Source organism: Callithrix jacchus, chromosome 2, assembly GCF_049354715.1.
Source record: "Callithrix jacchus isolate 240 chromosome 2, calJac240_pri, whole genome shotgun sequence".
Lineage (NCBI taxonomy): Eukaryota > Metazoa > Chordata > Mammalia > Primates > Cebidae > Callithrix > Callithrix jacchus.
Window position 1 is genome coordinate 141,931,835 of NC_133503.1, and position 23,962 is coordinate 141,955,796.

Consider the following 23,962-nt stretch of genomic DNA (forward strand, 5'->3'; position numbering starts at 1 on the left):
TAAGGCTTAGCAACAATAAACACCAGTGATCACAAGGTTCAAAGTTTTTCTAAGAATGGGGAGAGGTAGTTTATATTTTGTTATACTGTTACATCATTGAATCAGTTTTCTTCTGGGGGCTAGATTACTTCTTGGAAGTAAACTCAGAGCAATGGAAGAATTGATTTAACTTTTCTAGGCTACTTAGGGCTAGATTATTATTAAATTGAAAGTCTCTTAGGGAACAAACTTGTACTTTTGCATCAATTCACAGCATTTGCTCATAAATTCAAAATACAAATAACTTTCAAATCTACCTCTGCATATACTAGGGAGAGTAATAGGTAAATTATGCTTATTTCTAAGGAAAAGAAAAGGGATAAAGAGATAAGTTGTCTAACATACTATTTTTTAAAGTATCAGGAATAAAATACAATATTGCTGGCAGGAAAAGAATTACATCTCACCTGTCCTCTGTGCTTTGCTAACTTATCGAAGACAACATGATTTGTAGAGATAAAAGGAAGATGATGCTTTTGGCTGGGTTTTTCAAGGACAAAAGAAGTAGTTCTAGGTGCTCAGTATTCAAGCACCTTCCTTATAATACTGCTGTGCAAATGTCAACATCTTGACATAGTTTTTTGGCAGAGGTCAAAAAGGCAACGCATAAACCTTATTTGACATGTAAAAATCATGGTGATTTAACTATATAGGGAAGAAAATGGCTATTTCTGGAAATGCTTTAGTATCAAATTTCTGGAAAATGAGAAATTGTTCCTACCTGGAGTGATCTTTAAAGACATAAAACATGAATTGAGAAGATAAAATACAGGATCCCATAATTCAGGGAATAATGTTTTTTGTATTTATTTGTTAGTAAATTAGTTTACTGTCAAAGAATGAGTCAATAATAGAAAAGCAAAAGTGTGAAAGACTATCCAACTTAACATTTGAAACAATACATTTAATTGAGCGATGCTACAAAAAGTATCTTTATCTTTTCTATTTCCAAAAAGTGTTTATAGTCACACAGTAGAAGGAGAAAGGGAACATACACTCATTTACTCATTTAGTTTCCAGATATCTACAGAGCACCATGCTTGGTGATAGAATAGAAAAAAGACATTTTTTTTTTTTTTTTTGAGATGGAGTTTCACTCTTGTTACCCAGGCTGGAGTGCAATGGCATGATCTCGGCTCACTGCAACCTCCACCTCCTGGGTTCAGGCAATTCTCCGGCCTCAGCCTCCTGAGTAGCTGGGATTACAGCCATGCGCCACCGTGCCCAGCTAATTTTTTGTATTTTTAGTAGAGACGGGGTTTCACCATGTAAAGTTCCAGAAGCACCTATCTCAGAATCTTCCTAGAGGTTTGCACCTGGATTTCCACCCTAGACCAAGTTAATTCTTATCTTCTGGAGCTGGGCTCAGGAAGCAGCATGTCTGATAATGACCTGAGGAATTTTTGCTCAGTAGTCCGAGAAACTCTGCTATTGGGACACTTTGGAGGAACACAAATGGAGTATCTTTAGGCTTGACTGATCTGAAAGTCTTCAATGAGCTGAGACTTAGAGGAGGAGAAATAGTTTGACAGATAGGAAAGGCACAAGAAAAGAAAGACAGGATGACTCTGTTCTAGCTCAGTGGTTCTCAATTCTGGCAGCCTAGTATAATTATCTGGAACTTTCATCTGTAAGGTTGTGGATCAGCAGGGAGCTTGTTAATAATATAGATTCCCAAGCCACAGCACTGGACCTATTGAATCTAATCTGCATGTTAATACGATTCCTGGATGATCTGCATTCCTGTTAAATGTAGAGAACAGCTTTTGAGGAGCATCCTAGATCAAAGCTTCTGAAAATGGACACCTTTCATTAACTTGACCTTCAGCTGAATTTTTCACCTGTCTTCACTCCTGAGTTTGTATATTGATGTATATTGTACATGATATTTTCATCACAAATTTAATCCTAAACCAATATTGCATTCAGTAGAGTTTGTTTCTGTTTACTTTGAATAGTGCTTATACTCATCATAATCCTACCAGTTAAACAATTATGTAGAATGGTAAATGAAAGTTTCCTTATTTTTTCAAGGTAATTGGTATTGACGATTTGGTGTTCAGCATTCCTGCTCTTTCTCTGAGTTTATAGACACATATTTCAACATACATCCTTTTCATACTGGTGTTCTGCACACATTAGTCTCCATTTCTGAAGATGTTCTCTCACCATTCACTCAAGTGTCAACTCATGCTTCAGGTCTCATATTAAAAGCAATTCCTCAGAAGAAAGATTCTAATCTCCCAACTAGGCAAGATTCCTTGGTATATTAAGAGCCATGAATATCTTGTTATTTCAGCTAGCAGGGGTTTAATGTGTTTGTTAAATAACTAATTCAGTATTGCAAGGGACATCATTCAACATACGCCCGGTAAATACATTTTGTTAATTATATTATCCAGTTCCTCTATCTCTTTTCATTTTGTTTGACTTTTAGGCAATCCATCAAAGACAGTTAAAATCTTCACTAGAGTTGGGTTTCATTGTGTTTAGCAACTTCTCCCTAATTTTGAACAATGTTCCTTGCTTTGTGAAGCTTAGTTCTAACCAGGTAGTCAGTCAATACAACAAGAAAGCAAACACTTAAAAATATATTTGTTAGTGGAAAGTATGATATGTTCATCATAAATTTAATCCTCAATCAATATAGGAATATAACCGTCTTCGTTTTTTGTAATAATTTCTACTTTAAATCTTTCTTATACTAGCATAACAGTTTTTACTTTCTGTTAGCATTTCCCTAGTACAACTCTGCCCTTCCTTGTACTTTTAATGTGTTCGTTTTATTTTATTTGAGAGTCTGTGTCTTTTAATAGGAATTTCATTCACTTTTATTACTGCAATTTATATTTGGATTTAATCGTGTTTTAAATGCATAGTTGGTTTTATATTACTGGCTTATCTTGGGGGAAATGGGAACATGTAAGGAATACATAGATTAATATAGCCCGGAAATGATATTAAAAATGAAGAAATAGGATGTAAAGGAGCCAAGGGAAAAGCATTTTGTCAAAAGGTGAAAGTATGATCAACAAGCTCAAAAAGCTACAATAAATCAAGTAAAAAAATGATTGACAACTTGTTAGTCAACAATGGCTTTACATTTCCAGCAAATTGAGAAAAGAATGAAAGTTAAAATCAAAGGCGAATAATATACATTATCTTCTTTAAGAGGGCTTGCTTTCTTTTCTCTCACTTAATAGTTCGCTCTGTTCATTTCCTTTCTCCTTCCCTCTGTCCTACACATACTCGCACACATGTGCAACTACCAACAATTGTGTTCAGAGGAACTGGGCATACAACAAATATTCCTTCTCAATAAAACGTCTATGGCTGTACTGATCAGCTGAGTTAATCCTCCAGAACAGCTTTTACTGCATACCCCACTGTCATTGGTCCAGTAAATATTGATCCCTGCAGTTATTGGCCTGTGTAGTTATGTAACCTATTCCCAAGAGTTGATTTGCCAGACTCAGATGTGTTTATTTCGGATTTTATACACTGCATCCTGGGACTTTTTATTTTCTTTTAGAGTCATGAATTTTTCTATGTTCTTCTTGGCATTGAAAGATTTGCTACTTCAACACTATAGGAAGGTAGACCTTGACAGAAAATCTTTTTTAAAAAGACACTCAGGCCAGGTGCGGTGGCTTACACCTGTAATCCTAGCACTTTGGGAGGCTGAGGCCAGTGGATCACCTGAGGTCAGGAGTTCAAGACCAGCCTGGCCAACATGGCAAAAACCTGTCTCTACTAAAAATACAAAAGGTTAGCTAGGTGTGGTGGTATGTGCCTGTAATTCCAGCTACTCAGAAGGCTGAGGCAGAAGTATTGATTGAACCTGGGAGGTAGAGGTTGCAGTGAGCAGCGATCGCACCATTGCACCTCAGCCTGAGCAACAAGAGTGAGACACCATTTAAAAAAAAAACAACTCTCAGAGCAATTCTTTGACTGGAGGCAAACACTAAATTAAACTTAAATTTGACTGATTCAACTGACTACAAAGTGAAGAAAAAAGTCAGCAGTACTTATTTGCTAAGTGGTTTCTCCTTTTAATTGTTCTAATTACTTTTGAAAGAGCAGCAACATTTACTACTTGGAAATTGCATTATCTAAAGTTGCCTGCCAATCTGCAGTCCTGTGGGCCAAGTAAGCTAAGTCTGAAGCATCAGAAATGAGAATCCTGATGATTTAAATTCAGGTCCAAATCATGTTTCTTTCTAGCTGAGTAAACTTGGGAACATCACTCAATTTCCTGGACTTTAATTTCTTAATTTCTCAACTAAAAGTCAGAAATGGTATCTGCAGTAGTATTATTGGGTTAACTGATATAGTGCGGTATGCTTGTTTACTGTAAACAAATGAGTATTATATATTACTAGGAAAGGCAGTAAGGTGTAGTGGAAAGAGCACAGATGTAGAGCCCATCAAATTTGTATTAAATTCCCACCTTTATCACTTACCATCTCTATAAACGTAAGCAAAATAACCTCTATGAGCTTCAGCTTTCTCAAATCTGTAAACCAGGGAAAACATTAGCCAATATAAGATTTGGTAAGAATTCAAAATTATATATGTAAAATGTCTAATAATATCTAATATACAGAAGATGCTCAATATATATTACATATTTGAAACCTCATTATTACTGCTACAACTGAGAACATCCAAATTATTTTGAGTAAGAGAAACTGTTTGTGTAAGGAAATATTTTTGTCTGCAAGCTAGCTGGAGAACAAGAGAAGTGAAAACAAGGATGAGATATTTTAGGGACAGAAAGCATCCACAACCAGTCTCATGTCCTGGCTCATTTTCTAGAACATTTCATTTAATTCGGCTTTCCTGAATTTTTCACCAGACATCTCATAGTTCTTTGGAAGGGGCAAAGATGTTATGTAACAAAGATGGGAACTGTCACAAATATTATTGACTCGAAGGATCCCATAGACCCTTTTCTCCTCCTGTTTCTGTTTGATTATAAGCAAATCATGAAAGCACGTGGTATTAAAATTTATAAGAAGGTCTTTTTTTCTAACTTTCCTTTGATATATTTAAATTATAAACCTAAATACATTAAAATATCCAAGTGAAGCCATTTTATGGTCATTGCAACATGAAGTCATATTGTATTCCCAGAAGTCACTCTTCTTTACTGATACATGCCCTAGTGTATTCCATTCACCACCTAAATTGGTTTTAGGATAGAAAGGTGGAGACAGTAGATGTTCACAGTGCTTGGAATAAATTTCACAAGTCAACACAATGGCCAAGAAAATATGCTTTCATTCGGTGTGATTAAAACCAATCATTAATTTTTATCCACAACATCTTCTCATCTCAGACCATCTCAAGAACCCCCTCTATCTTCTTTAAAGCATCTTATCTCTAAAATGCACTAAAAGATAGAATCTTCCCTCTTCATAATTCTAAAATTATAATCATATGTTTGATGCTAAATACTGCCTGGATCTCTTACTCCAAATTAAATTAATTCTCAAAGGCAACTCTAAATTAGTGATAACCATATGCTCTCATTTCAGCAACAGGCACACAAAGCTATTTCTAGGATGTTATTATGTAATCATCAGTAATATCATTTTTACAGTTTTCTCCTATACTATACTGACCACAGGAAAATCTAAGCTAGTAAGCATGACATCATCCATAAGTCCTGGACAAATTATATCAGTAACACCTGCAGATCATATATAAAACCTCCAGGACAGAAGCCAGAAAGGGTCCTTGGAGCAGAGCCAAACTCCAGTCTCAGAGGCCACATTTAGCGCAAGTGAAGCAGCACTGAGCTGAGTTTGTATGTGATGGATTGGCCCCAGAAGGTACTGTCATACCATCAGTCACCATCATTGTTATGTGGTGGTGACTCCTGGCATGACGGTGGGGGTTGGGAGAAAAGGATAAATTCCCAAGTCACTGGGAAGTTATTAGTAGCTCTGCTTATTAAACTAGTTTACTTTCTTCTCTCTTAATGCTATACCACATACCCCAAATATCATAGCTGCTTCTATAAAAATGAGAAAAAACTTCTCTCAAATAGAGAGAAAAAACATATAGAAGCCCTTTATATAAAGGCAAAATGCAAACAGACAGCCAAGACTAAGAAACCAAACCATGCAGGCAGGAGAAAAAGCAGTGCTCAGAAAGAGATGTCTTTATTGAAGAAAAGTATGACAGCCCCAGAGGTGATTACCTGCTAGATTCTAATAAGAAATGCCATTCTCAGATACACCCCAAATTGACCCAGATTGATATTTTGTCTCACTCAGTGGCTCTAAGCAGTTTTTTTCCAGAAAGGCTTGGTCACCGTTTTTGCCAGAAACTTTAATTAGAAAACAAAAAGAACAAGAAGTGTACCTAGGCCTCCTTATCCTCCTTTTATAAAATGTACCAAATTACCCTAGAAAATTCTAATGGATTCCCAGAGAGAACTGTAGCTGGTGAGACAGTTCTTCTACTGCCCATATATACTACTTCCCCAGTTGGAGGAAGACTTTGTCCTAGAAAGGGGGGGTTCTCAATGTTTTAGCTGACAGTGGGCTTGAAAATGGAATATGGAACGTCTCATTCACAGAAATAAAAAGAAAGTCGAAGTGCATAGTGTCTTTCATTTATCATTATCAGAGAACATCAGGGATCATAGTCCCTTGATTTCTATTATAATCATCTTTTGAGTTTTATCTCCCCTTTGTGTTATTTTCATTTTATTATACTCTGACTCTTTTCCATTTCAAACTTAAAATACAAAGGGAGGATAAAGAGACAGGGCACAGAGGATTTTTAGGGCAGTGAAAATATTTTGTATGGTTATGATAATGGTTAACACATGTCATAAATTTGCCCAAACCCACAGAATAGACAATATCAAGGGTTAGCCTTAATGTAAACTATGGATAGGGGTGATAATTTATCAATTCAGGTTCATCAATCATAACAAGTCTACCACTCTGGTAGGGATGTTGATCATAAGGGAGACTGTGCATGTGTGGAGGCAGGGAATATCACTGTACCTTACTGTCCATTTTGCTGTAAACCTAAAACTTCTCTTAAAAAAATAAAATCTTAAAAGAAAGACATAGGGTAGCTCCTGGGCCAAATTTTGGTTGAAAATCTATGAGCAGAAGGTTAAAGAAGATACCGTAGTTTCACAAACTGCTTTTACCTGGAAATCTACTGTTTGAACTCTGTTTCCAGCTGGGATCAGAGAGATAAAGTTCAAAGGTCCAGGTTCTGTCCGGAGTGGGGAGACTTGTAAGAGAACTTCCCTCTACTGAGATGGGGTCCCAGGGGTCTACTCTTTCTGATTTAAAGACCTAGACATGACCCATCTCCTCTCAACCGTGGCAAACTACAGAGAGAGTTGTCTTGATAACACATGATGCTGAAGAGGTAAAAAGAAAGGAAGAAAAAATGCTGTCCCTGAGAGGCTGTGACTTCAGAACAATGCTAGCATGAATCTGGATCTAGAGTATGACAGGAGATCTATTCCAGGGACCCAGAACTGGCTCTGAGGCAGCACAATGGTAGAGATCTTAGGTAGAATCAGTTCTACAGCAAAATTGACAGTGTCTGGCAAAAGCAAACACAAATTCTCTAATTAAACACACCAAAAAAGAAATCAAAATTTTGATTAGTTTATAATTATTTTTAAATGAATAGTTATGAATATTTACGCAAAGAAAATCCTAGACTTATGTATCTTAATTGTCAAATGCTATCAGTGTTATTCAAGGAAGAAATCCTTCCAATCTTGGTGAAATTCTTCTGAAGAATGGCATAACATTGGTAATAAAACCAGATAAGGACAATATGATGAAGGAAAGTATGAATCAATCTCTTTCACTAACATAGATGCACAAACTAAAAATCTAACTAAATGCGCAAGCTGAATTCAGCAAAATACAGAGAATAATACCTCAGTACTAAGCCTTTTTGTCTGTTTAAATCTAGGAATGTAGGGTTTGTTTAGCATTCAAAAATCAAACAAGATAAATTACCACATTAATAGAAAAAGAAAAAATGTGTATTTTCTCAATAAATGCAGATAAAGCATTTGATAAAATTCAAAGTCCATTTATAATACAAACTTTTAGCAAACTAGGATTAGATAGCATATAAGGGAATTTTTTCACTCTAAGAGTACTGTTTAACAGACAACCCTCAAACTCCAATTCTTGGTGGCTTCTAACACTGATTACAAGCCATAAGGTAGGCTCTGATGGGCTCAGCTGTGATTGGTTGGGCTTATCTCAGACTGAATGATGTCATGAGTTTTGTTCTAAGTATTTTCTGATTCTGCTCAAACAAGCAGCTATCAAAACATATTTTTTTCTTATTGTGATGAAAGAAGGCTAGGAAGACAAGCAAACCATGCAACCACACTTAAAATACTTGCATCACAGTCACTAATCTCCTAGGCCAAGGAAAGGTCACATGGTCAACATCAACAGCAAGGGATGGATAAATAAATTCCACCAACAATAAGAAGCAATAAACATTTACATGATGCAATGTGTGGATGTATGATTCTAACACAGGGAAGGAATAAAGTTTGGAAACAATGATCCAAGCTGCTTACTCTGACAAAAGTAGTTATAGAAACTCTACAGCCAACATCATATAACATGGTAAAAAATTGGAAGTTTTCCTTTTGGTATTAGAAAAAGACAAGGTTTCCTGCTGTCTTCACGTCTATGCAACATTGAGTCTGCTCAGTGAATTAACAATTTTTTTAAGTATATAAACATTTGAAAGGAAGAAAAAATGTCACTATTTTCAGATGATAGGATTAAATATGTAGAAAATCCAAAAGCATCTACATGTAAACCTTAAAATAATAGGATAATTTAGAGAGTCACTGATACAAAATTCAATGTACAAAAATCAACTGCTTTTCTGTATACCAGCAACAGTTAGAAAACAAAATTTTAAAAGTGAATTTATTTACCATAGCATCTAAAATACCAAGAACCCAGGAGTGAATCTTATCAAAGATGTGCAAGAGCTCTAGATAAAAATTGTAACACTTTAATGAGAAATATTAAAATTTAATGAATAAGATATTTATTATGTTCATGATTTGTAAGATTTTGAAAATATGTCAATTCTCCCCAGACTGATTTATAAGTTCGGTGCAATTCTGGTGCCAGTCAGTGATTTTTAGTATATTCTCAGAGTTAGAACTATCCACTTGTAAGAGATTTCCAATTCACACTAAAAAAAAAAATACCCTGTACCCATTAGCCATCACCCCATTCTCTCCTCCTCTCAGTGCCTGACAGCCACTAATCTCCTTTTTGTCTCTGTCAATTTGACTATTCTAAAAATCTAATTTAAGGAATTATACAGTATTTTGTCTTTTTTGACCACTTTCTTTCCTCTAGCATAATGTTTTCAAGGTTCATCCATTTGTAGTACATATCAATAATTACTTTTTATGATTAAATAATATTCTATCATATGAATATACTACAATTTTTAAATTAATCAATCAGTTGATGAAGATCTGGGTTGCTTTCACTTTTCAGCTATTATGAATAATGTTTCTATGAATGTTCATCTACACGTCTTTTTGTGGGTGTGCATTTTCATTTCTCTTGTGTCTTTATATCTTAGGAATAAAACTGGTGTGTCATGTGGTATCGCTATGTTTAATATTTGGAAGAACTGCCAAACTGTTTTTTCATAGTGGCTATACCATTTTACATTCCTGTCCACAATATCTGAGGGTTTCCCTTTCTCCATGATATTGGCAACACTTGTTATTGTCTCTTTTTAAATTTTAGTCATGTTAGTAATTGTAAAGTGACATCCCATTGTGGTTTTGATTTGTATTTTTTTAATGAGTAAGTATGTTGAGTATCTTTTTATGTGCTTTTTGTTCATTTGTATATTTTCTCTGAAGAAATGTCTATTCAAACCCTTTGCCCAGATTTTTAATTTAGGTTGTGTTTTTACTGATGAGTTTTAAGAGTTCCTTATGTATTCTGTATATATGTTTCTCATCAGATACATAATTTTAAAATATTTTTTCCTATGTTGTTACTTGTCTTTCCATTGTCTTAATGATGTCCTTTGAACAACAAAAGTTTTAACTTTTAAGAATTCCAATTTGTCTTTTTCTTTTGTTGCTTTTGTTTTTGCTGTTGTATCTAAAAAACTATTGCCTAATTGAAGGTCACAGATTTACTACAATGTTTACTCTTGAGAGTTTTGTAATTTTAGCTCTTAAAACTATGATCCATTTTGAGATCATTTTTGTGTATAGTATGAGATAGAACTTCAGAGTTATTATTTTGAATGTGAATATTGAGTTTCACAGCACCACTTGTTGAGAAGACTGTTCCCTCATTAAATGATATTGGCACCTTTGTTGAAAATCAGTTGACCATAAAAGTAAGAATTTATTTCTGTACTCCCAATTTTATACCACTCATCTATATGTGTATTCTCTACACATACAGCATTACCATACTGTAGCATTCAATTACTGTAGCTTTGCAGTAAGTTTTGGAATAAAAAAAAAGTGTTAGGCTCTATGTTCTGTTTCCAGATCATTTTAGCTATTCTGGGTCCCTTGAAATTCCATAAGAATTTTAGGATTGCTCTGTTATTTACTGCTAAAAAGGCTACTTGAATTTTGATAGGAATTCTATTGAATGTGTAGATCATTTTGAGACATATTTTCATCTTAACAATATTAAATCTTTCAATCTATGAACATAAAATTTCTTTCCATTTACTTATGTCTTTGAAAATATCTTTCAATAAAGTTTTGTAGCTACACAAGACTTTTACTTGTTTTATAAAATTTTAATAAAATTAAGAATATTTTCTTTTTATTCTTTTTGGTGCTATTGTAAATGGAATTTTTTCTTAATCTTATTTTCATATTCCTCATGGATTGTGCATATAAAAAGAAATTGTTTTTATATATTAATCTTGTATTCTGAAGCTTTGTTGAACTTATTTATTAGTTCTATTAATTTTTTAAATTTATTTCTTAGGATTTTCTATACACAAGATCAACTCACTTGTGAACAGAGATAATTTTCTTTCTTTCTTGCCTATCTAGATACCTTTTCTATTTTTTCTTGCCTAATTGCAACAGCTAGAACCTCCGATACAATACTGAATAGACATGGCAAGAATAAACATCCTTGTCTTGTTCATGGCCTTTTTGTAGATGTCATTTATCACGTTGAGAAATTTTCCTTTTATTCCTACTTTGTTGTAGAGTCATAGAACATTCTTAAAGGAGACACAAATTTTAGTAGAGTAGAAGAATGATCAATTTAATCACATTAAAATTAAAATTTTCATTCATTGGAAGACATCACATAAATAGAGTAAAGATTATGGAGTTATTTGAAAATATTTTAAACATATTAACCAAAAACCAATTGTTTCAGACTATATAAGGAACTCTTGTAATTCAATTAGAAGAGAGTAAATAACTCAATAGAAAAATGAGCAAATGTCTTTAACAGACACTTTACAAATGAGAAATACAAATTGCTGGTAACCAAATAAAAAGGTGCTAAACAAAAGCAGTCATTAGAAAAACAAGACTTGATATCATAATATACCACTACACACCTGTCCAACTAAGAAGAAAAATAAAATTCTGACTTAATGTAGGCAAGGATATAAGCAATAGGAGATCTTATACTGGTAGAAGTGAAAAATTGTTTCAGCACCTTTAGAAAACTGTGTGCGATTATCTGGTAAAAATATGTGTGGAACTATGATCTATCAATTCAATAAAACTGAGCTAAGGTCCAATAGTTCAACTTTTGCTTATATACCTTAAAAGATACGTTTGATTATATGTACCGAGATTTATGCTTAAGACTGTTGATAGCGATATTGCTCATAATTACCAACTTTTGGAAAGAATTCACACGTCTGCCATTATTAGAATGAGTATATTTTTTCTATATAATATATAGTATATAATGGGATTCTATATTGAAACATATGTGAATCAACTATAGAAAAATTTACAAATGTGTGGTTAGGAAAAGGCAAGTTGTAAAGTACTGATAACAACATTCTATTTATATATAGTTCAAGAACAGGTAGAACTAATGCACTTTTTAAGGAGGGCAAGAATTATTAAAAAAATAAAAGGAGTACTAGAATTACATAATTACTTTATGATGAGTGAGTAATGAATACAGAGTGGTAAAACACATAAGGGCAAGTCCATGGTTCCAGCAATGTCTTATTTCATTACTTATTGATGTTAAATGGGTGTTTGCTTTACAGGCAAATGTTAAAATATACCTACAATTTTATGCAATTTTCTGCATGTCACATTTTACAATAAAAACATTCAAACCAATAAACATCGCTTTTTCCTGATTAGATTACACCTACCTATGACTTAGCTGATCCTACCTTCTATCAGAGACAGATGTTTGCAAAATTTAAACGGTTTTTTGAAATGAGAATCTTACACTGAAACTCAACTGGAAAACACATAAAGCCTTGCTGTTGTGTTTGAAGTGGGGGATGAGAGATCTGGATGACTTACTCAAAGTTCTCATTTGGACACTCTTTCCCTCAATTCAATGACACCGTTATGAAATCTTAGAACTCCAGGGCATGAACAGTTTGGAAACCACTGTCAAAGACTGCTGGTTCAGGAAAAAACTCTAGATTTCATCTAACTAAGCTCCTCATTTTACAGAGGAGGTTTTATAATTATGCCTAAGATCATCCAGATAGTTAATGGCAGAGTTGGCTTAAAACCAATGAATATAGCATTGAGAATCACTCATCCATAGCTTCTAATATGTCTTCCAGAACATTACTTATGCCAACTAGTTCTATTAGCAATCATTAAAATCAACCAAAGCACAGCCTACATTGCTGTGGAGCGGTGTGCGTGTGTATTAATACATATATATCTATACTATATATAGTACACATAATAATATATAATATAAGGCATAGTTATCCATATCTATTTATCTCCTTAAAAAATAGGGCCACTGTACAAAATTAGAAGCAATTGAGCCACTTTAACTCAATAGGAATAGCAAGCATTCACTACAGAGTGAGCTGTTTCTTCTCCATTAGAAAACCAGCTATGTTTCTACTCCATTAGGTCAAGTAAAGAAATGGGTTGGATAAGAATGAGAGATTTAAAATATTGCCACAAAAATTTTATCATATTTTGAGTGTTCATCGTAGAAGTAAAATATATCATCTCTAACGAAGAAATAGGCTCTAAAATTTTCCCTCTGACAGTTTTTAAAACAGAATAGCTTTTTTCAGGATTTAAATGGTAATTGGATGAACTAAACATTTTCTTCAGTGGCATTTTTTGCATGACAGTATAAGATTCACGTTGCCTTGGGGGTGTGGCACTAACATCTTGAACCTGAAATTCCCTTCTTAGGTGGGGAATTGGTTAGGTCTTACAACATAAGTGTCATTTTAGACGTTAGCCTCAATTATGGCTTTTTCTCAGTGCCATTGGAATTGAGTACATTTATAAAAGGGAACTCATGAAGGGTAACAAGACAACAGTTATGTTTATTTTGCTTGGAACAAATACTTGCAGAATTCTCTATTCCTATGGATGTCTGGAACTCACTGGATTCCTTCCCATCAACACACCACATATGCACGTGCACACACACACACACACACACACACTCGAGCATTCTTCTCTACTTGCAAAGATCTCCATACCCACATCTGCATAACTTGCATATTAGCTTATCTTTCTTGAACTAGAACCCTATTTTGGTCTTATTACCTATGCATCCTTGTATCCCAAGTATTTATCTTAACAGCAGAATCATGTCGGGCATAAAATAACTCAAGGAGGAGGAAAGGGAAGAAGGATTAAATGAAGTTAAGTTTCATTTTATTTTAAGGTCTAATTAGACAGGTAAACATGAACAAGTAATATAATGTTTCTAAACCCTCAGTTTTCTCATATGTAAACGGGGGTGCAATAATGCCTCTAAAATATTTATTTTTAGCATATATAACTCCATAAAATATAAAATAACAACTGCTCTTAAATCAGAAAATAATGTGCTCAACTAAAGCAAGCTAACCATTCTACATTTTAATAAAGTAAATATTAAATATCAATTTGTATTAGAAGCCAACAATTTAGTTTTCAAAGTTCATATTGTGAGATTGATGTTCTACAATACAATTTCATTCAATTCCCACCTTTACTCGTCAGCCACCTTTTTCATCTACAGTTTTTTATTTATATCATAAGTATTTTTGCTTAAGTTCATCATGACAGCCTAAGTTTTCTCATCTATTTGTTCAGGTTGACCTAAAATACACCTAGCTATTCTGTGGATGAAGCAACTGCACTGACATATTGCACAGCAAAATCCTCCAGCAAGAAATTGTTTAAACTTGTTTCTGTGACCTATTTGTTGATTTCTCCTGGAAGGCTTTATGCCAAAAAGAATAATTTCTTCTCAGTATAGATTAAATTGAATATATATTGCCAACACACAGACGCACAGAACCATCATCCAATAAGTTGACTCACTTGAATTTATAGTTATGATAAAGTCATTTGGAAAAACAAACTCAAGCTGTTAAGCACTAAGAACTAATCCCAGATTCAATTCAACCCATGAATGGGGCTGCACCACTGTGGCCGTGAACATTTGATCATGTAAACGCTCCCCTGAAGGCTCTGGATGACAAGCGTGATGGAAAGGAAGGGGGAATACTGGGCCTACAGCATTGCTCGCCAAATGTGACTAAAGAGAACAAGCAATTCCGTCTGGGACCCATAGTCTTTGGCAGCTTGGAAGGCAGCTTCTGCCTTTGGTGGCAAAACAAAGTTTGTGGGTTTTTTTTATTTTCATTGTTTTTTAAAAGGAGATGAGTATAATCATTTTTTAACATTGGCTCCTTTGTGTTACAGTCTGTTAGCACACATTTTCAGATTCACTCCAAAAAGGAAACAAAATAGAAGCATGGATGCATGTTAATTACCCAAAAATATGTTGTACCAGATGGCTACCAAGGTCTGCTTCAGTTGAGTAGGTAAATAATGCTTCTGAACCCTTTTGTCCCCTATATTTTGATTTTATTTTCCCTCCGATTACTGTTAATGGAAAAAGTAAACAGGAAACAGGAAAGTCACATTATAAGAGTGGACTATGGTGGGCAAAGGTAAACATTTGTTTTCTCTCTTGCTAAGTAAGTAGAATTACTGGGCCCAAAAAAGTAAAGAAAAAGTCTTATAATGCTAAAAAAGCAGAGTCAGATGTTTAGTCAAAGCACAAACACCAAAGAAAATGAGTGTATTTTTCCAAAGCATGTGTAATGTTTAGGTCTCATCTGTCTCTCTGCTATAGGGATGGCGATTTTAACTTAAAGATTCCTCTCTCTAGGCTGTGTAATGAGCCTTCTTGTATTACTTACAGGAGATTTTAAAATTCATTAAGTCAGTATATACAGTTGTGGTCCATTCTAAGAAAAACAAAACTTGAACTTTTAAATCATCTTTCTGCTGAGTTGTGTATACATAATAAATTCTGCATGACATTCATTACTACTGTCCTCTCAATGTGCTCCGTGGTTGAGAGCACGGACTTCCACAGCCTACCCAAAAATCCAAGGAGCAGGGCAGTCCGTGTGAAGTACTGGCCTTGAGTCTTTCCCTGTCTGTAGTCCCCTTCTCTGTTGTGTATGTGAGTGGCTTTGCGTGTCATTGCTACAAAGAAGGAAGGTGACAGGTGAGAAAGCAGACATAACGCAAGTCTTTGATTTTTATATTTCAAAACCCAAAGATTTTAGAAGACGTTAGAGGGTCAGAATAAAACTAAATAATGAGGAGAAATTGGAAGAAAGCACGGCTTCCCTAACCTAGAAAAGGGGTCCCACAAGCTGGCACGTATGCTATTAGGGAGACATGATGGAACCATGCAGAAACAAAACAAAACGAACAAAAACCAGCCTCCCGGTGGAACTAGTAATGAGGGGTGACCAGGACTGGGCCAGAGTATGGACATGGAAGCTACTCTTTGCACATTTAAGGACGAATGTCCCTCTTTCCAAAGTTTTAGTGCTATACTTGACAAATTTACTTAAAACTCCAGGGAAAGGGGGAGGGGAGGGAGAGGAGAGATTCACGAATTGATGGGGATTAAATTTCTATCTCCCTAGACAAATGAGATCTCAAAATAAAAACCAAGTTGAATTTGAGAAAAATAGAAAGTTTGTTTTCTAGAACTGAGTTTGTCAATTGAGGGTCATATCTGTAATGTTTGTAAAGCCAATATTAAAGTTTGGGAATAGATTAAGAAAAGAAGGGCATTTCCTAAATAAATTTAAGAGATGAAAATGACCAAATTAACCCTTCTACTGAGAGAAATCTCATGTCTAAGAATATTGACTACACCACATGGAAATTTTCTATATACCAAGAGCTATCCCTGAATTAATTTATCCATTCCTCCTAACAGCCTGTGAGTATGGCAAGACAGTTATCACCAAATCACAGATAAGGAAAGTGATATTCATAGAAGTAAATGACTTGCCCAGAATTCAGTGCAGGCCAGTATGAGGTTAAAGGTACAAAATACAGGCCTTAACCCTATGCTCTCAGGCCCCCTGAATGTGCAGAACTGAAGCAGTATAGGAAGGGTTACTAAAAGTATCTTAACCTTCATTCCCTCCACCACCGTGGCTCAGGATCTAAGCAAAATCTGGATCTCTGACTCCTGCCCTGCAGAATGCTGTCTTGAGCTACAAATCCATTGCCACACATTTATGTCTTTCATTTCTCAGTCTCCCCATGGTGTGATTACAGTTATTTTATTTCCTAACAAAAACTAACATTTTTAGATCTTAAAATGCTATAGAATTAAAAAAACAGAACAGAGAATTTAACTCCTCCCTCTCTTTGGAAATTTTCCACTTATCTGAAATGAAATGGCTGTATTACAACTTGTTATTATAATAGAAACAAGACTCGCCTCTTTTTTTATGAGGGTCAATTATCTTTTTTCCAACAATAAGGGGGGAAAGGTGTCCATTTTTATTAAAAAGAAAGAAAATTAGAGAGATGGCTGTCTATAGAATAAGAATTCAAAAAATAAATTTTTTTGTTAAAAAAATTAAAGGTTATAAATTGACCAGCATAGAAATAATGGAATGAACAGAATAATTTTTTTTTAATTGAGACAGAATCTTGTTTGTTGCCTAGGCTGGAGTACAGTGGCACAATCTCAGCTCACTACAACCTCTACCTCCTGGGTTCAAGCGATTATCCTGACTCAGCCTCCCAAGTAGCTGGAATTACAGGTATGTGCAACCATGCTGTCTAATTTTTTTGGATTTTTTAGTAGATAGGTTTTTGCCATGTTGGCCAGGCTAGTCTTGAACTCCTATCCTCAAGTGATCTCCCTGCCTCAGCCTCCCAAAGTGTTGGGATTACAGACGTAAGCCACCATGCCCGGCCTGAAATTTCTTTTCTTTGTACCATTTTGTTTTCCTCTTCGACATCAGCAAACTCACTTTTAAGCAGAGAATCCATGAGAAATATGAATTCAGCTTCCACCAGCCGACTGGCCCAGTTTCCAGGACAAAAGCCAAGGTTTGATTTAAAATAAAGAACCAGACAACTGAAACAAAAGCTTGTTGCCCGATTATCCAAAGAGCCTGCTTAGCCAAAGCACACTTCACAGGTTTCCACTTATTAGAGCTTGTGACAGAACGCCACACCGCTGACCTCTTCTGAATGTAAGCACACCTTGAGCACATGGGCAGAGATTTCTTCCTCCGTTGCTGGCTGCCCCTTCTAAGACTTTTTTGCTGATTTATTCCTCTCCACTTGATCTTTAATAGTTAAAATTCCTCAAAATTCATCCCTTGTCCCCTTCTACCCAACGTTGTCTCTTGAGATAATTTCATCAACTCTCATGGCTCTTGCTATTATTAGAATGGCAAGAACTACTAAATGCACATCTCTAGACCAGCCCTTTCTCTGAGCCCCAGGTCCCTATGTCTACACACAGATCACATTTATTGACTGTTCTCCAAGTGTCATGCTGAGTGCTATACATGGATATTTTTATATAGTTGTTTATATTCTTTTCATATACTATTTCATTTATTTTTATATGTAATACAGAAATTCATTCATTCATTTCTATATGTAATAACATATACATTCTCATAAGAATTTAATTAATGAAAAAGAGGAAGAGCCATCTCAGTTTACTCAATGTTTCCCTTCCTAGACCACCTCATCCCACTCCTGGCCCCATGAACAGTTACCATTCTGGCATGTATTGTCACTTATTCTTGACAACTCAGTGAAGGCAATGGTATTGTTATTCCCATTTTACAGATGGGGAAATTGATGTACAAGGATATTTTAAAACTTGCCTAAAGTGTCATAGATAGCAAGTAGCAGAATGGAGATCCTAAGCTCAGGTTTATCCCCCTATCCTCCCTCAATGGCCCTAGCTTCTGGTTATTATTTGTTTGTTTTGTTTCTTCAACTGGGTGTCTCTTGGAAGCACCCTAAGTTCAACTGTCCAGATTTGAACTCACAATTTTTCTTCCCAGAACTCACTCTTCATATTTGGTCCTTCTCTTGAGTCTTAATGTCAGCAAATATACAACAAAATATTTACTCATTTATTGAGAAAACTTACGGTCACCCCGAACACCACTTCCTTTTTCTTTTCCTTGTTTTTTTTTTTTTTTTTTTTTTGAGAGGGAGTCTCACTCTGCCACTCAGGTACAGTGCAGTGGCCTGATCTCAGCTTACAGCAACCTCCACCTCCTGGGTTTGAACAATTCTCCTGCCTCAGTCTCCCAAGTAGCTGGGACTACAGGCATGCACTACCATGCCTGGCTAATTTTTGCATTTTTAGCAGAGATGAAGTTTCACCATGCTGGTCAGGCTGATCTCAAACTCCTGACCTCAGGTGATCTGCCTGACTTGACCTCCCCAAATGCTGGGATTACAGGTATGAGCCACTGTGCCTGGCCACCACTTCCTTTTTCACAGGTCATATCAAATCAGTCACCAAACCCTGCCAACATGATTCCTAAACCTCTCTTGAATCTGTGAAGTTCTCTCCATCACCACTCTCCATCGCCACCAGCACCTCTTAACTAAAACTGCTTCCACACCTGCCACTTTCCAAATCAAGCTGTACACAGTCACCAAATAGACCTTTCAAAAATGCTCAGATCAGAGCATTTAAAGTTGTTGGTTTCCGGGACATCCCAAAGGAACAGAAATGGGCCACTTAATCTCCTGGTCTTCTCTCTTCCTTCTCCTCTCCAGTCATCAGAGGAAGTCTAAACATTACAAAGTAACATTACTGGAAAATCTTTTTCAAATTTGCTTCTCTGTGTATGTCCAAACAGTACTGCTCTAATTGATGCAAGTTTGCAGGATTGGATTCTAATTTCAAGACAACTCCCTAAACACTTCACCACAGAAGAGAACATTCAAATTATGGTAGGTATAATTAAATGCCATTGCATTCTAATATTGTCTCTTTCTCCACTGCTCCCACCCACAGTTGGTTTTCTGTACCAACAAAGAAACAGCTGTATGATCAGCGGGCCTCCATCTGTGGGTTTCCATCTGTGGTTTCTTTTGCACTTGAGCCAAGTGGATCTGGAAAAGTAAAACAGGTCCTATTCTTGATTATATTATTTTCCATTATTGCATGTGTCCAAAAACAATAGCTGAAGGATCCTTTAGGGCTTTCTCTCAAATTAGTACTTCCAAGAAATTTAAGGGTAATTAATAATATTCCTTTGGTCTCCTGATTAATGCTATTGTCAGGAATTCAAAAGCAGTGGAGGGGGGATGCAGGGCAACGGGAGGATAATCCTTACAGTATTATCTGGAAATGAATTGTAGATGTTCAGAGTAATGGAATTGTTGTGATTATGCCTCATTCAACAAAGAAAGAAATAGAATCTGAAAAAATGAAAATGATGAGGCACTCAGTACTTCAGAACAGTCATTGTCAAACTTCTTCATTCCCAGTACTTCATTTCCCACCACCATACTTCCATCCGTGGTTATAAAGCAAGTTCATTTCAAAGATTTTAAAATCTGGGGACTAGGAAGCATCCAGGAAGTTGTTCTGCTCTAGTTCTGATCACTTGGTTATTGCTTTTATCAGCTTTCCAGATGTTTGCTCTTTGCTGCAGCCTTTTGGGGCCACTTCTGACACAGGCTGTATATTTTTTAAGGTACCTGTAAGAATACAATTGGCAATCTCTTGTTCATCCATCAATACTCAGTTCAAGTGCCATCTCTTCAGAACATCTTCTCTGATTGTTCCGGGGAGTTAAATGCTTAAATGGCTATCTTTCCTCTCTTAGGTTTGCATGTTCATAGCAGTTCCATCTTTAATTACAAAGCTGTAAATTTCACTTACATGCCTAACTCCTTGACTATGATTTTAATTTTTTCTGTTTTCTTAACATGTTCTTAAACGTCCCTAAAACATAAATGGGTGAGTGATATCAGTTTCTTAATTCTTATTAATGTCTCAATGGTACAGCAAAATGTACCAGACAAAGAAAAACACTGTGAAGCACAGCTTGATATCCATAGTCCAGACTATTCTCTATAACACATGGACAGGAAGCTGTGTGTTTCTTTCTTTCTTTTTTTTTTTTTTGATAAATCAACTACAAAAATCAACTTAAATTCTCAATTTGGCCCCTCATTTCCACCTTTGCTGTAACCATACTTTTGTCTTTTAAATGTAAAAATGAGAAATCAGTTTGAATTACATAAGTGTGGCAGATTACTTTGCCAAATTTTAATTCCTCCACCTTAGGCTTGTAGGGTTGGTGTGAGGATTTAATGAGATAATGTATGATGATAAGGATAATGATGTTATAATGATGAGATAGCAGTATTTCTTACAACTCCTTCTTAAAACTCCAACACAGTGAGTGCTGAGTAGTACTTCACAGTCATTTTTATACATCTTAGAAACTTGACATCACATTTTAATTCTCCCCATTCCCCCTATAATCCTGCTCTTACAAAGCCGTTGACTATAAAGAAAGGATCAAAAGGCAGGAAATGAGAGGGAAATTGTAAAATAAAAATGGCCTAAAACCTAGAAGATCCATCTTTGAAGAGTAATAGTATAATTTAGTTATATCAGATCCATATGCAACCTATCTAAAGGAATCTTCATTACCCACAAGATGTCACTTCTTTGAAAACTAATGGCTTGACATATTCCCTTGTCAAGTAAAGTAGATCACTCCAGCTGACTTACAGAAAATGGACAATATGCAGAGACTATCAAACTTTGTCACCCATAGTAAATGTTCTCACATCAGTATCTGGTAGTAGAACTTTAAAAAATAGTTTCACAAAACGGCATTTAATTTTACTATATAGAATGCATTGACATTTTCTAACCTATTTTATTGTTTAAAATTCTGGCTTTGGCCTACTAAATTGATTTCACAACCCTCTAACTTTAGCAACATGACATCACATTTTGATTTTCCCCCATTCTCCCTATACATCCAGCCTTTGATAAGGACAAAGACTAGAGTCAGGAAGATCAGACAGGAGGTTGTTGTAACTCAAGCAATAAGAGATACGAACCTCAGCTAAGACAACATTATGAAAAGGATCTGGTGACTTTTACCTTATTATTAAAACTCTACTTAATCCGCTTGCTGTAACCTAGTTAAATAAACTTGGCAGCATTAGTGCACTTCTCAGATCATCATCTGCCATGTTTCACACTGTGCAAAGAGCTTTACACATATGTTAATTCTAATGCTTACTGCAGCACTAGAAGGTAGATAACATTGTCTCCATTTTACAGATAGAAACACCAAACCTCAGGGAGATTAAGTAGATTTGCCAAGGTCACACAGAAATTAGCAGGTAGGTGCATAGCCAGTCTATTTAGCACTACTAGCTAGTTCCTATTAACTACTGCACAATAGTCTATTGAACGAATCTACTGCAATATCTGTTGATGATTATTTAGCTTGTTTCCAGTTATTTTCTGGTATTATGAACAATAACATAGTGCACATTTTTGGGGCCTATGGATAAGAGTTCCTTACAGTGCAATTTCTGGGTCCTAAGGTAGGGTTAGGTTATAGATATGTGTTTTATCATATTACAGAAGTATCCATCAATTTATTTTATTGAGTGTCCTTGACACCAGTCTCCTTAGATTTTGCCTTTTCTGCATCTGCAGAAATAATCAAAATGATTTTATAATGTTGCTCTATTAATAGGATGAACTCTTGATTTTTTTTTTCTATTATGAAATCCACCTGTTAATACTTCTTTTAAAATGGGCCAATAGAGTCTGTTCATTAGCATTTAATTTTATTTAAGACTCTTGTATCCAAAATTCATATGACTAGTCTGTTGTTTCTTTTCTGGTATAATGTGTGTCAGCTTTGGAGATCAATGTAACACCTACTTCATAAAAATAAATTCTAATTTTTTTGCTCTTTTATGATTGGAAATAATTTAAGTAGCATTATAATTATTTTATTATTAAAAACTTTGTTGAATTCTTGCATGAAACTACATGGAGATCTTCTCTTTGTGGGGGTGTATTTAGTTACTTTCTCTGTGTTTTTTTTTTTTTTTTTAAGATCATTTGTCTGTGTAGACTATCTCCCCTGGGGTCAATTTCAGTAACCTGCATTTTTGTCTAAAACCTCATCTACTTAATTTAGGTCTTCAAAATTATTTCCATAGAGCTATTATAAGTAGCTGCTTAAAGCTGTTTTAATTTTTTTCTGTTTCCGTGATTATTTCTCTTTTGTTCCTTCTAATTGTGTATACTTACCATTTCTCCCTCACTTTTAAAAATTAGATTAGTTAGAAGCTTATCTATTTTGTTTTTCAAAATCACAACTCTTAGTTTTATAATATTTCTGTTTACTAACTTGTCAATTTTACATGTATTTTTTTCTTTTTTAATAACTTTATTTTTAGAGCAAATTTAAGTTTATAGAAAATTTAAAGAGAAAGTAAAGTGTCCTCGTGTAGCCCTTCTCTCCCCCACAGTCTCTCCTGTCATTAACATCTTGCATTCATGTGGTTCATTTGTTGAAAATGGTGAACCAATGTCGATACATTATTATTAATGAATATCCATGGCTCATATCAAGGGCTCACTCTTTGTGTTGTACAGTTACCTGGGTTTTGTCAAATATATAGTGTCATGTATTCACCATTACAGCATCATACAGAATAATTTTCACTGCCCTAAACATTCTCTGTACTTTACCTATTCATCCCTCTACCCACCTACCAACCCCTGGCAACCACTTAATTTTTTTTTCTTTATAGTTTTACCTTTTCCAGAACATAATGTAGTTGTAATCATATAATACATATAGTATAGCCTTTTCAGATTGGCTTCTCTCACTTAACAACGTGTATTAAAGTTCCCTCCATGTCTCTTTATGGATTGAAGGCTCAATTAATTAAAAGATGAGTAATATCCTGTTTTGTGGATATAAAACAGTTCCTTTATTTATTCCCCTATTGTGAGGCATCTTAGTTGTTTCCAGTTTTTAGCCATTATGAGTAACACTGCCATTAACATCTGTGCGTAGGTTTTTGTATGGACATAACTTTTAAACTAAATTGGATCAATACTTCAAAATGCAATTGCTGGATTGTATGGCAAGACTATGTTTGGCTTTGTAAAAAACTGCCAAACTACCTTCAAAAGTGGCTATGCCATTTTGCATTCCCTCCAGCAATGAATGAGTGTTCCCATCACTTCACATCCTTGCCAGTGGTTTGGTGTTGTCAGCGTTTTGGATTTTAGCCATTCTAGCACATGGGTAGTGGTATCTCATGGTTTTAATTTGCAATGAGTGGCATATAATGTTGAGCATCTTTCCATGT

General features: G+C 35.1%; 1 long non-coding RNA gene across 7 annotated transcripts in view; it reads right to left on the minus strand.

The window, feature by feature from the left end:
• The window catches only part of LOC118151525 (uncharacterized), a 164,522-nt gene that overhangs the window by 85,228 nt on the left and 55,332 nt on the right, over nt 1–23,962 (minus strand). For 4 of the 7 annotated variants that reach the window (XR_008479690.2, XR_013532621.1, XR_013532620.1 and 1 more), the window contains exon 2: nt 4,503–4,555. The exons of the other annotated variants lie outside the window; for them this stretch is intronic. This is a non-coding gene — a long non-coding RNA (uncharacterized LOC118151525). The remainder of the gene's footprint in view (nt 1–4,502; nt 4,556–23,962) is intronic. 7 annotated transcript variants of the gene reach the window in all.